The sequence below is a fragment of the Aptenodytes forsteri genome, unplaced genomic scaffold, assembly GCF_000699145.1.
Source record: "Aptenodytes forsteri isolate BGI_AS27 unplaced genomic scaffold, ASM69914v1 Scaffold6, whole genome shotgun sequence".
NCBI lineage: Eukaryota > Metazoa > Chordata > Aves > Sphenisciformes > Spheniscidae > Aptenodytes > Aptenodytes forsteri.
In genome coordinates this window covers 2812737-2828599 of record NW_008795709.1, presented here as the reverse complement: position 1 = coordinate 2828599, position 15863 = coordinate 2812737, and positions in this window count along the sequence as shown.

Here is a 15863-nt window from a genome sequence, read left to right as displayed (position 1 = left end):
ACTGCATTTATATGTGCTGCTATTAAAACAAAAAAAAGTTTCTCTCTCTGTGAAGAATGTAAGACTTAATTAATGATTAAATTAGACACCAACAAATATTTGCACTAAACTAAGAATGAAGGAAGTGAATGACCCTCAGCAATTACCAATAGTTTTGATGGTGTTTTTTTTTTTCCTGCTGGTGAAACTATGTCTCTGTTTCTAGAAGACAATAATCTGGAATTGTTTGGGGGTTCACTTCCATGCTAGCGTATTGTATTTTAATTAAATTACATTTGATGTGGTAGGAAAAATATGCAGGCAGGTAGAATCAGCTCTGTGAAGGAAGTGATGCCATTATTTTACACCTGGAAAACCCGAAGTCTCCAGAAGCTGACAAGTGGGAAGGAGAGGTCCCAGAAGATGGTCATGGGCCAGGACTTATTCAGGGGCAAAATGGGCACTGATGTGAAGGTTCCTGAGTCGACAAAGCTGCTGGACATGCAGCTACTGTGTCTGCAACTTCTTTTTGCGATGCAGACTGCCATCCTTTATGCTGCAGGACACCCACATGCAGCCTCTTCCTGCCCTGGTGGGGACTGGAATCTGTGCCCTTGCTCTGAACATGTCCTTGGGCTCCTTCCAATTGCTGTTTATGACAAAATCATCATTGATTTGCAAGAAAGTGGAGATCCATGATGTTTCTAGTAATAAAACTGTTGTACAAACCCAGTATAATTAATTTACAGATCTTTAAATTCCAAATAATGATGACACAGTTCCTAAAGAAAGCTTCCTGCAGAACTATTTTCTAAGTATCCTGAAGCTCTTGTTTTCCCAGAAACAAATGGGATGGTCCTTTGATAACATAGATCCCAGTTCAAAACCAGTATCAACTTAATAGGTGTAACAATTTTCAAGCAGTGACCAATTCAAGACTCTTCCTGACCTCTGCAATGACAAGACCCCCTAAATCACATCTTTAAAGAAACAAAGTGGAAAACCTAATTCCATGACACTTCAGAGGATTCAAATACTGAAAAAAAAAAGCATATACTAGGTCTTCCTTTATTAAAACATTAAGTTTGCAGCTGCTATCCTAAGTGCATCTGCACTTAATATAACCAAAATTCAGGAAAAAAGTCTACTGCATTATAGGAAAACCTGTCTCACTCAAATGGTAATTAGACAGTGGTTTTAAAGGTCTGACAGGAGAAAGATAATGAATCGCCAGCGTAGAGTTTACAGAAGGCATTTCAGCAGTATAATGGACCTTAAAAAGGTATGCGAAAGGTGATGGCACACATCACAGGTTAAGTCAAGTCAAACATTTGCAGATGTGTTTCAAGAATGAGGAACACCAGCCCTCCCGTTGTTCACAATATTTAAAGACATTTTCTGACCATAACAAAAAAATAAGAAACATGAGGAAACATGGGAAAGGTTTCTGGTTTTAATTCCTCTCCAAACATGCTTTGAGAGAGCTCATCCCAGGGGAGCAGCAATATTTAATGTGAATTCTTCATCTCTGCCATATTAATTGCTGTCATATTTACCTTGGGAAGCAAATTGAAAATTAAAATTAAATAATCTGCTGTGAGATCAAACTACAAGCAACCAATTTATTCAGTGTCTGGCTGAATGCAACATGGCACTGTGCCACTCAGAAAAATGAAGATGACTCTACATAGTATAGTCATAGCAGCAGAATAACTTAACAGTGCTCAAAATGCTTTGTGCAAACATTTCATTGTATATTTACATCTATACTTGTCTTACAGCCAAAATGCTGTATGCTTATTTGTACTAGTTGCTTCTGAATATTTTCCTCTGCTAAAACATTTCCTTGACAGTGCCATGAAATACAGTGCAATGAATCAATCATACAGTAAAACCCCCCTAATATTAACACAGCCATTTATAAAAATTAAGCAGTGCCATTTGTTAACAGTAGCTAAAGGTAGTTTATAATCTTAGCTTATGGACATGGCACAAAAATTAGAAGCAACATTAAATACTTTTCTCTTATGACAAGCAGCCCCTTGCTCAGAGTAGGACAGAATATGGTGTTATGCTATAATGTCACTTTTTTATTTTTAATCATACATATCACCTTGTTAGGTGAACTGCTGCATGTTGAGCAAGAATTAAAAAAAAAAAAAATTAGTTTGTCTTGCAGCAGTCAGAAGATAGCACTGACTGGATCTAACTTTCTCCAGCACGGGAGCGATTGCAGCGCTTGCAGGAGCTCAGTGTGGTCTGGGAGCCATTGCCTCAACAGAAGCAGCTGTTAACTTCTGTCTTGCCTTTATGTAAGACGGAGGCTTGCAATTCCCACTCAGCTCTAATCTCTGTGGGATTCAGTAATCACTGCCTTTTGCCCCTTGCCAGTCAGTAGGCCTCTGCACAGAGCAAGGCAGGAACTGTTACTTTTATGCACAGGCAAAACACAATCAGCTTCCAGCCAGACAAGTTAGTACCCATCACCCTATCAGTAGCAGCTCATTGTGGATTCAGCTGTTGTGCCTGTCCGCAGACAAACACGGGGAAAATAACTAAATCCTATCATTTTGTCTTATTAATCTGAAGTGCAATATCCCCACTTTACTTTTTCTACTTCAAGTGCTGTGTGTAGCAACAGAATCAAAGCCCTGGCAATTTGTCTGTTTCCAAGGATTTTAAGGAGGCTTATAATACACTCAGAGAAAATTACTCAAGTCCGCATCAATATATAAGTTAATATTTTAAGAAGTCAAAGTAAGCATTTATTAGTCTTATTAAATCCTCTACAAATAAATAAGCTTTCTTTGGCTGCTTCATTGTTAACTTAAACACGTTCAGAGTGCACACACCTTCAAAGCATTAATTTGTTTGGGTATTGCTGCTTTGGAGAGCACAAGATGTAAATAACTGGAGGAGATGATAGGCAAATCTGTTTACAAATTTCTAAGTGGTAGTGAGTCATACCTAATAGAAAACTGTCCATTGTTGACTTAGGTAAAGGACATCTTGGAAAAGATGCGTCCTTGTGAAGAGGAGTGAGATGTTTTCTTGCATCTCCCCAGTCAGAGACTAACCCATCAACTGAAATTTGAGGATGCCTCATTTACCCCTTTCCAGTAATTTGGGCCTGTCATTAACACAGTAAATACATTTGCTAACCTACCTGGGGATAACTGTGTCATTACACAGGAATAATTCAAAAACCATATGGTGTATAACTTGCATATTAGGTAAAGTGTACAGTAGGGATGGGATTTCTAAATCTGCAGCAGCAACACAAACATAATTACAATATTAATCAGACCAAATTGCATAGATAATGCAATAAAAAGAAAATTGCAAAGCCAAGGAGTTGAGCTCTAGGAAATCCCAAATATAGGTGACCATTCAGTCCTAAATTGTTACCACCCTTGTGTAGATACGGCTTTACTCACACTACAAAGTAGTACCTTTTTTTCCGGCAAGATTCTAGGCTCTTTCACAGCACAGATTTTTGCTACTTGAGCAAAGGCAATAACTGATGAAAAGGTTGTTATCTGCCGTGTAGATCAAGATGAGACACGATATTGGACAGTGGACTTCACAATAGTTTACTGGTACCCAAGAAATTACTACATTCAGCAATCTCAAATTCCACTCTAGCTCTCAAAAGCAATATGCTTTGTCAGGCATTAACTTTTCTGTTTGTTCCCCCAAACTTCCACCCTTCTTTCTGACAAGTCATGCCTAGTTCTGATCTGTCTGTACCCCAGAGCCCTTTAGAGTAGTCTTAACATTTTTTCTCCAAAGCACTAATTACCATTGTGTGCTGTGCAAGCCCAGTTCCAGTGTCCTTACTGCCAGACGTAGCTCTGTTTGTTTGGGGCTATTTCTAAGAGAAGTACACTCAAAACTTTTCTGTAAGTCACAGCATACTTTTGTTAGTAAGGAAATACCACAGTACACCACAGCACTTATTGAACCATATATATATATACTAGAGGAACTGCAGTGATTACCAAGCTAAGTACAAGGTAGTAAAGCGGCTATGATAAAATAATACAAGTCATAGCAATCAATTATTATTTTAACAGTCCAAATATTTTAGTAAATCCAAATTCAGTGTTGTAGCTCATCCCAGTGACTGTATGACTGCTTAGGGCAAGCTAAAAATCTAGACCTTGCTTACAAGAAAGACTTTCTCCCCACATAATGTGGAATTTCCTTACCTTTGTACCTTTTTTTCTTTATGACGTATTTTAAGAAACAGAGAAACACAATCAAGTGTTTCCTCAGTGCTCCAAGTGGAATGGATTGTGATCTGTGTTGCTGCAACATTAGACAGCTACGAAGCCAGGAGATGAAGAAAATAATTACCTTTGTTTTCTGAGAAGAAAATAAGTTATCTCCTTTTCCATCTTGTCCCTATTGTAATCAGCAGAAAATGTTTCACAGAATCCAAAAGTAACCTTCAAAACTGCTAATATGTCTCATTTTAAGGTCATCACGAGACAGACGTTTCCGCTGCTTTAAAATATTAGCATTTGTGTAATAACACCAAGCTCTATACCTTGCTATAGAAACCAGTGTTCCTGAAGACAGGGAAAAATCCTAGTTTTAAAGTATCACTGAATTTCTGATACTGATTTTGTGACTGACTCATTTCCCTCTAATGGTCTGAAGCAAATCCCTGGATCCAAATATAGCCCTGGGAGAAGCCCAGACTCCAGATGTGAAAGTTATATTGCAGCCACATCTCTGGTTTCAATTAAAGGCACAGGGGGAACCCTAATTACTGCACCCATGTTTTGGCATGTAGCTAAAGGAAGGACTGATTCCCAAACGTTGCTTATAAAATATATATTTGTCATTTTAAGTATCACATGTACTTTCATAGGGTAAATATTTTTCCTATGCTAGGACCAAATAACAGGGAGGCATGCTGAGAAGATAGCGTGGGAAAAATACTCTCTTCCTGTGAGTCAAAGCCTATCTGTGAAAACACTCCATAGCAAGCCCAGCAGGCAGCCTCATAGCACCTGATTCTCTGCTTCCCCCCTCACGCGCTCAGGCGGAAACAGCAGCCCTTGGTTGTGGCACATCCTCGCACCCTCACCCCGGTCCAAAGCATGGCTTGTACCGCCAGCTAAGCAGCTTATGATGGAGATACCACCCCTGAAAACCCCAGCCTCCTTACGCGGTGGGAGCTCTTGAGGTTGACTGCTCATGGGCATTTTTCCTGAGGTAGAGCTAAAGATACCTCACAAACACTAGAAACAACCTGCTGTATGTAACCACAACACATTATTTAAGTTGATTTTTTTTTTTTTTTGAGAAATCCTGATATTGAACTGACAGAACTGATGATAACTGAAGTGATCTGGGTACCCAGATGAGGAAGCAATTGAAACAGAGGAGGTGCTGCAGTGAGGACAAGCAAAACCAAAACCAATCCAAAGTGTCTGGAAACTATTCTCACACCTTAAAGGCATATATTTTAAATATAGCATTTAATCTGCATTTGCAGTCCGTGAAAGTACAATACTTTCATGAAAATTGTAAGAGGAAAGCTAAGAAATAAATGTATGTCTTCAGAACTCCTTCTTTTCAAGAATTAAAAGTTGTCCTGAGGACATGTGGTATTCATGACAGTTAGCAGGACTTAAATGTAAAGATCGAAGTCTTGCTAGAAGCCAATGGAATATAAATTAGAATCCACAAAAGGAGAAGGTCTGTGGTTCTAGAATATGAAGTAATTGTCAGTTGTTGTGCTTACTGATTCTTTCCAAATACCTACTTACAGTTGAATCTCAAACTTACCAATGCATATAACTTCACTCATTTAAGTAGACTTCTAACTTCGAATGTCTGCAAGATCTCATTTTTATTTAGTTCATAGATCAAAAACATTTTTAGGAGCAAAGAAAGTAAAAAATAATTGTAATTATTCTGTAATAAGAGTGAAATCTAGTAACTTTTTATCTCATAGTATTTTTCACTGAAATCTTTAGCTAGTATTCATGACTTAGCCAGGATTGCTGCATCGTCTATAATAAATGAAACAAATTATTTAAAAATTCCAAATTTCCAACGCATGAAGTAACTTCTCATTTGAGAACCATGGTCTCGATTAACTGTGACGCATCTTCAGAGATGATAAAATAATTCTCCTACTTCTTCAGAGAGGCTTGTCTTGCTGAGACTTGTACATGCATGTATTCATCTAATTGAAGTTGAATGTGGGTAACTGTTTATGCAACTGACACACAGCTTTGCATAAATACCATTATTGTTATTGTTTTCCCAAAGATACTGGAGCATTGTAAAGCAATACAAAACATTGATTGTAGTGTCTTATGACAGTGCATATGGTTAAATATTCCCTTTGTGTTCGCAGCTTTAAATTATAATGAACAGCAAGTTTTATAAATAATGGAGTACTAAAAGTTTCTCTGAACTCTATAGATCTCAGAGAACAGTTTGAGAACTAGGACTGTAGAAAGCAAAGTGTTTCATTAGTAGATTTCAACTGCAGAATTTTCTGACTGAATATTTGCCAGCTGCCACTTCTGTTTACAATGTCTACAAAATCATTTTCATACTGAAAATCACTGACAACTACCTTTCATATTTATTCATAGTTAAGCACTCATGCCAACTCCCATGGAAGTCAACAGCAGGTTTCTGGATATAGCAGGAATAGGATTAAACCTAACAGTTCTGTGACTGTTGTCACAGAAATACTGATTTGCATGTTTTCTTATTTTTGAAGCAAAATACGGCCTTGGCTTTTTTCATTTTGGGTTTTTGCAGGTAGGTGTGCAGATGTGATGGTGAACACAGAACTAAGGTCATTTGAGATTCTGGAAAAGTTAAATACCATGCATGGGAAGCTAATAACAGGAACTTCTAATTAGTGAAAATGGTTTATCCTACAGCAGCGAGGTCATGTCCTTGTAATTTTTCTGATAGGGAAAAAAATATATTGATTGAATAGGTGTATTCAACTAGAATAGATGGTCTAAGAGGTGTTTTCACAGCCGTCATGCAGCTACTGATTCTGCTTTATCTAAGGCCCACGGCAAAGAAAGCAGCTCTGAAGAAAAGGAGAAATCAGTTACTTTCCCAATTGTTCTATTCCATGGTATCTGCAGGGCAGGACCAGCAGGCACCTTCCTTTTTGATTAAATGCTTACAGATGGTTTCTGCTGCAAAACATGTTTAAAATAAATGAAATTGCTGATTTGGCCATGTGCACTGTAAATCAGTACCTTCATTTTTTATTTCGCTGATTGGCCTATTCACAGCCCATCCCTTTCAAAATCTGCTATTTTTAAAAAGATTTGAGTACACAAAAGCAGTGGATCTTACCTTTGTAAAGCACAGTTCCGAAGTTTCCCATCTTGTGAAACAGAATGTTCTAGGAATATATTACAATACCAATTTCCCTGTTGAGTGTATCACTTAGTTGCTTTCTAATACTCCTCTGGAAAATACAGGAGATACGCATTTAAAGCAGAGAAAGCTAGGTAAATATGGTAAATTTGTGAATTTATATTGTCTTTCAAAACACAGGCTTCTTTTTTTCACTAAAATGATGAAGCAAAGTAAAGGTGAGATGCTTTGTGAAATACTGAGCTTGCACATGTGGTATTGAGGGAAAATAATGTTGTTAATGAATCACAGTAAATAGGCACTTAATGACTAATACTAGCCTGCTGTTAGTGTATACCACCTCTGTAACAAAACTAAAAATTAAATAAATCAAGAGGCAGATTTTGGCTTCCTGTAGCATGTTCAATCTATGATGCTTGTTATTGTCTCCAGTGCAATTGCTGGACTTATCACAGCTTACTGATCTTTTAAATCCTTCCGTTCCATTTATTCTACTTTTCTTTCAAGCATGTGAAAAAAATCGAATTGCACAGGGTGTTTCTCAGATGACTTTTGCACGGGAAAAGTCAGCATGTGCAGATGACAGCAGCAGGGAGAAGAAGGCATGCAAAACTAACTCAGAGATAACTGCCATAATCACCACATATTCTGTATGTGGAGCTTCCCCTTGGCCTTGGTGGCAGTTTGATGTAAAGACTGAGGTGAAAATGTGGCCCTGTGGAAAAATAAGCTGAAAATATTTATGGGTGGTTATTCAGCTTTGATGCTTCTATTTAAAAACAAAAGGAATGTGTGGGACAGACGATAGCAGAAATCTAGGTTACTCAGATCTAGAAATGTGAGATCCTTTACAAAGAAATTTCTCAAGTCATTATTAAAATGTAGCTTCTTGTTTTAATAATATTTTCAGTGAAAATCAGAGGATCATAGAGGCATTGATCATGAGGCAAAGGAAAATACGTAACATATATGCTACTTTTCCAAACCTTCAGTAGTGCTAAACAACAGAGAAAAGATCCGTCCTTATAGCTAAAAAATATTATCAAATAGTAGAAGCCTCAGTCGGTGCTGCTCCCCCAGTTATAACAGATGCATTTAGAAAGATTTAGCATGTTCCAAACCATGCATTATACCGATTCAAGTGCATTAGCTGTTGAATTGCAGCTCCTTGTAGCAATATCAAACTTGAATATTAAATTCCACAAAAATAAAAATAATGTCATCCAGCTTTTTTGAAACTCTAGTGTCTGCTTCTGTTCTGGATATTTTAGTGCCAGAGTGCCAGGCACAGACTGGCACAGAAACATATGCTTGGCTCAAAATGCTTGTAAATTCCATTGAAATTCACTGATTTCTGTGGCAGGCGTTTCAGATTAACAGAGATTAAACAGATTAAGGGGTTTGGAGGAATGGAAATCCAAGAAAGGGTTGACAAAGAACACAGTGCAGAATCTCTGGTCGGATGTACCAATCACCGGCCTCTAAATTGAGGTACAAATTCAGGGTTTAAATATGGAGGTAAATTAAAAGCATTTTAACCGTAAGGATTCTTCTGCTACTTTTCCCACCGACTTTCCTGACTTTCTGGGTAAGGCCCTCAGGTCTTTCTCTCATTGGGAAAATGCAGATACGTTTTCCATAAAACAAGGGAGATGATTTCGCCAGAGGACTTGGATTTTCCAAAAGACTAGAATCATATGAAAAACTCTTAACAAAAAATGTTTGTCATCCAAACTAATATGCTTCTGTGAAGCATATTATCAGGTTCTGCTTCAGAACCTGAACTTTGTGCATTGTATGGACCATGGGGTAATCTTCCTAGAGTTATTCCAGGTAGAGTACCTAGAACTGTTCACGGCTCTTCATCTCACAACCTGTGTAACTGCATTGGCTGCAACGATGTTAACATCACAGTATTCTTACCAAAATCTGAAAGATCAAAGCTTTGCTCCATTTCTCAGATAGCATAGTTTTTCTCATTTATCATAGCATTATTTTGCAATATCTGCTGTTCTTTATTATGTGAGAGATAAAAAGGAGAGAAGGGAGATACAGACAGACTAAAGGAGCAAGGAGGAAAAAACAGGAGAGAGTAGAGAATGAAGCCTATAGAAGGACATGAGGATTCAAAAATCCGTAAGAAAGAAGGAAAACATGGGCAATAGAACAAAACAATTTGCAAAGGCACAGACAGTTCTTTTACTGATACATTGCTTTTTCTCTGCTACAAATCCACTGAAGTATGGTGGGTACTTTTGCAAATAATTTTTCTGTAATCTGTCAGTATAGCCTATAGAAAAAGTTGAAATTATAATTTCAAGGAGCTTTTCAGCAATATTTTAGATTTTAGGGGAGGTTTTTTTTGTGGTAGTTACAGCTTCTGTTTCAACCAACTCTGTTGGTTATATATTACTCTCTGTTGCACAATTAAGGAAGGATACGTGTTTATCGCCCTGATTTGGCTGCCAAGGTCCAATTTCTAGTTTCAGTGTTTTGCCTCACTAGCATCTAATGGGAGGCAGGGAGTGACATACCTTGTTTTGCTGCATTGTTTAATGAGGTTACCCTGTGTTAATAACGAAGTAAGAACTTTCTAGACTTGGACATCTCATATGTTATTTTCTAGCATTTTGTTTTAAACGGCACTGTTTTGTAAGTTAAAGGCCAGATACACATTGTTACTGATTTAAGATTTCATAGTTTTACATTTTATTTTTTAAAGATATTTCACTTCTCTTTTATAATATGTCTATAAGGAACCTCTTCTCTCTCCATCAGGCCTTCTGAAATACCAGTTAGTGCTGCACATGCATTTGAGATGCCAGGATGGAAGCACTACTTGCCTGGCTTCCTTGAAGGCCCTGACCTGCATTCCAGTGAGGCAGCATGAAACTGCACTAGTGCCAGCAATCACCAACAACTGCAAGGCTTACCTTCCTCCCACTCTGCCACCACAGAAGGTAAGGAACTGTAAGGGCACTCAGTTCTTAGTTCAAGGTGTGGCAATTTATGCTTCAGTGCTGGGAGTCTTTGGGTTTCAGTCCTCAGGCAAAATGAGCACGGAACACAGCTTGAGAGTCTTGCTCTAGAGGCTAGGGCTCCAAATGAGAGCATCGGCTAAAGAGAAGTAGCAGCAGATAGGCATGTGGAAATGACAGCTGACCAATGGACATTAAGTGCCAGTCATCCTTGAAGGCTGAAATCTGAACCCTGGAGTGGCAGGCAATGACTGTAGAGGATCTCGGCTGCATTGCCTTTACTGAGGTAATGGGGTCATCTCAGATTTACTTCGCTGAGAACCAAAACTAATATCAAATGTAACTGAGAAACATCTTTGTCTCAACACTTCAGCTTGTGCAATGATAGATAAACTACCCAGATATCATAACACTCACTTTTAGTGTAGGAGCTGTCCCACACCAAAGGCCCTTCAAGTACTATTTCCCACGAAAATGTTAAAGAACAACCGCTCTGTATGTGCTGTTTTCTAGATCTGTAAAATGGGCATCCACCACTGAACACCTGTTTTTTTCATTATATTAAGAAACCACATTCTTTTCAAAAATGGGGCCAGATAACAGGATGTCTCCAACTTGCTATGTTGCGTACTGGTGCTGTGAATAGTAGCTCCAAGCCAGCACAGAAAACAGTTTGGCTGTTTCAGAGGTGAAAGGGCAGGGAGACTGGACAGTGAACTGTGGGAGAAAACCTAAAAATGAACCAAAATCAAATTCTGGCCCTAGCAAGTCCATATGTACTCAGAGGAGTACTCAGAGGTTTCGAATGTCATTTAAATATTATCCTGAAAAGAAATGCTCCTTTGACTGGAAAGTTAAATTTATTGTTAACTGGGTTCTTGATAAAAGAAATCCCATAACAAATAATAGGTTCCACCTCTGTGTTTGTGTATGTGCACAGAAAGAGGATGTCGCATAGCAAATTCCCCCTTTTTCTAGAAATTTATGAAATTCCACGATGAAAAGGCTGAGAGACCAAGTGCATAGTTGGGGCAGAGGGAGGGAATGAGAGACATGAGTTCCTAGAAGATATAACCAGAGACCTAGGTTTAAGGATCAAGAAAGGTAGTATCTCTTTCATGAAGAATTTCCTGCCAAGATGAAGACAATATTTTTTAAGCCTTTTGGTATTCTGGAGCATCCGGAAACACCATGAATCTTGCAGTGTGCGCACTCTTGGCAGGTGAAAAAAACCAGGGAGGAAAGAAAGTTTGCTGCACTGTGTATAGTCTTCCTTTACATGGGGTCAGAAACCTTTGACATTTCTGCTTACAGTTTAGGTGATGCTGAAAATTCAAAACATTTGTTTTAAATATTTGTACCCGGCAAGTTCCAACAAGACAAAAGCGCTAACTTTACAGCATCCTGTGACGATGGAGAAATGAAGTTCTCACAGTATCACAAGTACCTCTGCAGCATATTCATGATGTAAACCTTTGCTCTGGGTTTTCAACTCTGTTTACAACAGGCATCTAAACCCCACACTGCCCATAATATATTGAACTGACAACAGGATTTCATTCCTAAGTAATGCAGCTTCTTTGCTGAAAGACAGAGTACCAAACCTAAGTTTAGCATTAAAGATCTGAATGCATTTATTAATATTTCACTGAAGATTATGAGTGTTTTCCATGGTTGTGGAGTAACAGTTGGGAAAGAAAACAGTTAGAATATGTTATATAAACCATAATAAACCACCTTTGTTTGCATATTTATTCCAGCATTAGATAGATCAGCCATTTACGATACAGTACATTACAGCAACTGCAATAAAATCTAACTGTATTTTTTTGAAATACATCAACCCCATTAGATGCTTTTCTGCCACTACTACTCTCATTTCAGTTTCTTATCTTATTTTTTCCCTACTCCAATTTATTGCTAAAATCTGCCCACAACATGGACAGGGATGGATGTTCTTTTTTAGCTTTTGCTACATGTAAATCATAATCCTGTATTCCATCAGTACTCCTTGTTCTTCACCACTTCAAAGCCTATTTGAAAATATACTTTTACCTTTTAATTCCCCTTTATCTATCATTTAAACCTATTTTTGCTTAGAACTTAGTATTGCTTAGAATGGCAAATTCTTTTCAAAGAGAAACTGGAAGGAAGACATCACGAAACCAGATGGTAAATATTATATTAATCAACAGTTAAAACCATTTTTTACTGGTTTTTGCTAGTGCCAGTCTCTAATCTTCTAAGAGAATAATTATTCTGCCATGATGCCCACCACTATCATCTCATGCATGGTATAGTTGCACACTTCAAACTTTGACTAAGCTGTGACTCTGTTGGTTCTCAGATTTACCATTGTCACGGTCAATGACTTTTTCCACATATAGTTGACTATCACGCTGCATCTCCTACAGATATGGAGCACGTGACATGCAGAGTAAGTGCAGGGCTGATCTAAGTTGATACTAATTTTCAGATCAGCTGTAGATTTTCAGTGCCATACTACAAATGTAGTCTCTGCCTCATGAGCCTATCAAAATGTTTTGCAAGCCATGCCTAGCTCATGACTGAAAGAATGGTCTCCTCTATGCTATTTCACTGCCACCACACGACCAAATGTTTTTGTCTGGGAAGGGAACTATTTCATTACCTTTTAGCATTGATGTAAGCCACCATTCAGTCAGTGAGACTGATCAATTTTCACTTGGTCAACATGTGAAAATTCTTATGAAGCCTTTGCTTAAACTGAAATATTGGCATTTAACCTTCTGTCTGGTGAGTTCATCCTTGGGCAGGTTGCTCCGCAGAGAAATTGTGACAATGTTATCTTGCATTCTGCTTTTTCTCTATTGCTGTTGCTAGGTGTATTATTTGTCTATTTTAACCTCCCAGAAGGCCCAAATTAAGATCAGCGCCATACACAAATAAACAGTAAAAGATGATGTTCGACCTGAAGGGTTTGCCCCCTGAGTAACTAAGACAGAAAAATGGGATACGAAAGGAAGCGTTACGATGCCTCTTTTAGAAGTGGGGAAATAAGGCATGCTGGAGAACACAAAAGAAACACTGCAGCTGAGCTAAGAAATGAATCCAGATCTCTTGAACAGAGTTGCACAAGTTTTTTTGGCCAGGAGTTTAGTAGATCTGAGTGATTTACAAAAATCAGGTCAAACCTTATAAAAATTTGCAGCCAGATTTTAAAAATAAAAATGGGATCGAAACACTTGCACATTTCTACAAGTGAAATTCAAATAGATTTTGCAGGTAGGATTCATAAAAGGCTGTAGGTGCTATATATAAAAGCAGAACAAGGAAGGTGTACTCACCCTATAGCTTCATGCCTAGCATGCACCAGGTTTAACTTCATTCTCTCATTTCTGAAGGCTCTGTAATTGCTTATAGGAAAGGCATTTCCTCTTGGCTGGTTTTATTAATATCATGCAACCTATTTGGGAAGCTTTAACTGCATCAAAATATGCATTTAATTCAATCTAAAATTAATTGTAATTATTCCTGTCATGATTTCCTGAAGTTTTTGAGAAAAAAAAATCAGTTCCACATTGACCAAAAGCCTTGCTAGGTTTCTTAAGCCACAAGACTATCCTTCCCTTCATACTGTTCTTCCCATGTGGAAATTCTAAAATCCTACCTCTAAATATGCTTTGTGAGTTCTATGGACTAATGGCTATATTTTCACCAAAATTTGAACAGTTTATCAATCCACCAAATATTTTTTCTAACATGAGGCAAGTGGTTTTGCATTCTCAGCTTGCCAGTGCAAATAGACAACTATGAAGACAATTTTGGCAAAAAGAAAAAAAAAGGAATTTTAAAGTTAGATTGATGCATGCTTTCTCCAAAGACATGGAAATTTTGCCATTTTTAGCAGTGCTATTTAAAAGAGGAACTGCAATGAGTATTTTAGGCTCCAGGGTGCCTGCAGTCAGGACTAGGGAGCCACACAGCTATTAGTATAAGCAGACACCCCTCTCTATTAACCAGAAGACAGCAACTGGGTATATTGTCTTGTGTTTTCAAATCATAGAAATAATTATGAGCAAATGCAAAATCCCAATTTTTCCAAGCAACAAACTGGAAATCTTGGTGAGGTGTTCCTCCATTATAGTCAGCCTTGTACTAATGCTCTTTCACGTGTGAAGAGTTTCTGTATTTGCTGAGGAGGGAAATCAGCTTTCCCTGAACAACTTTTGTCAGTCTCCATCTGTATCAAGTGCCAAGTGACGTGCAAGGTTAAAATGAAATTAAACACACATTTACCTTGGTCAGCATTAGAAAGGCAGTCATCACACTCCTGTCTAATATACCATAGAGAAACCTGTTTCTGGGATCTCAAAAATAACTATGCTATTATTCATTAAAACGGGAGAGTTTAGCAGCAACTACTGTGTGTAGCATCACAGAAACCGTAAGTTTTACCGTACCCTCTGGAATTGATGACATTCTAGAATTGCACCAGGAGGATTCCCGCAAAATATATTTTCCCCAAAAGAGTGATATATTTTTGTTCTGAATACCTTAGAATGGGGCTGAGGAAGAGATTCACTTCATAAATGTTTCTTTCAATTTCCATTTGTGGAGGAGAAAATAATCAAAGGATTTTAGCACGTTGCCTTATAGCAAGAAATTTTTACTCACACTGAAACAATTGGATGACTTGCATGGGATATTCCCTGCAACTCTCTAATACAAATAGCTGTCCAAGGGCTAGATTCCACAATGCTTGATAACATCTTTGGAACTAGTTCCAGCCTCCTCTATGATGATGCACACACCCTGCTCTCTAGATTACAACCCACACAAGTAAAGCTCTCTTCCTGAGCCAGTGCATGGCTGACCTATTTTCTGTATGGACTTAGCTGAAATAATCAACGGGCATAGCCATGCGTAAAGTGCAAGGCATAGCCAAACAGTCCCAAGAGAGGGTTTCAGACAGCTCTGTGCCCCATAGCCCCATGCTGGGATGCAAGTCTGCAGGCATTTTTCCCCTTGCCCTAGGGCAGAGAAAAAGTGGCCTTGGCACTCAAGCAGGGACAGCATAGCATTCAGTTCACATTCAGGCAGATACATATGCATAGGAGGTACAGGCAGGGGGTCTTATGAAAGAAGTACCCTCTCAGAAATAATACATAAGGTCACAACTTGGTTATCATCTGGGCTTAGTGTGCTGTCTGTAAGAAATTAGCCTACTGATGCTGTCTTGCATGAGGAGGTGGCTTGTTTGAACACTTCTACTAGCAGGGCACCATTCTCTTGGAACAGCTACTTCTAGAATGAATATGCAAGAAGAAAATCAATTCACAAGTTGGCTTTAAGCAACACAAAGGAACTAATTTAAGTCCAGAGCAGTAAAATAAAAAATAATGGCTACCACAATACTGCCGAGTTCAAGGGGGAGGGAGGATACCTAAAAGTAGCAGTGAGAGTCTGACTATGGAAGGGGGCATTTCAATCAAATGTTAGTTTAATACTCCGCAGTTAAATGTGAAAGCAGTAATATTCTTAGCAAGA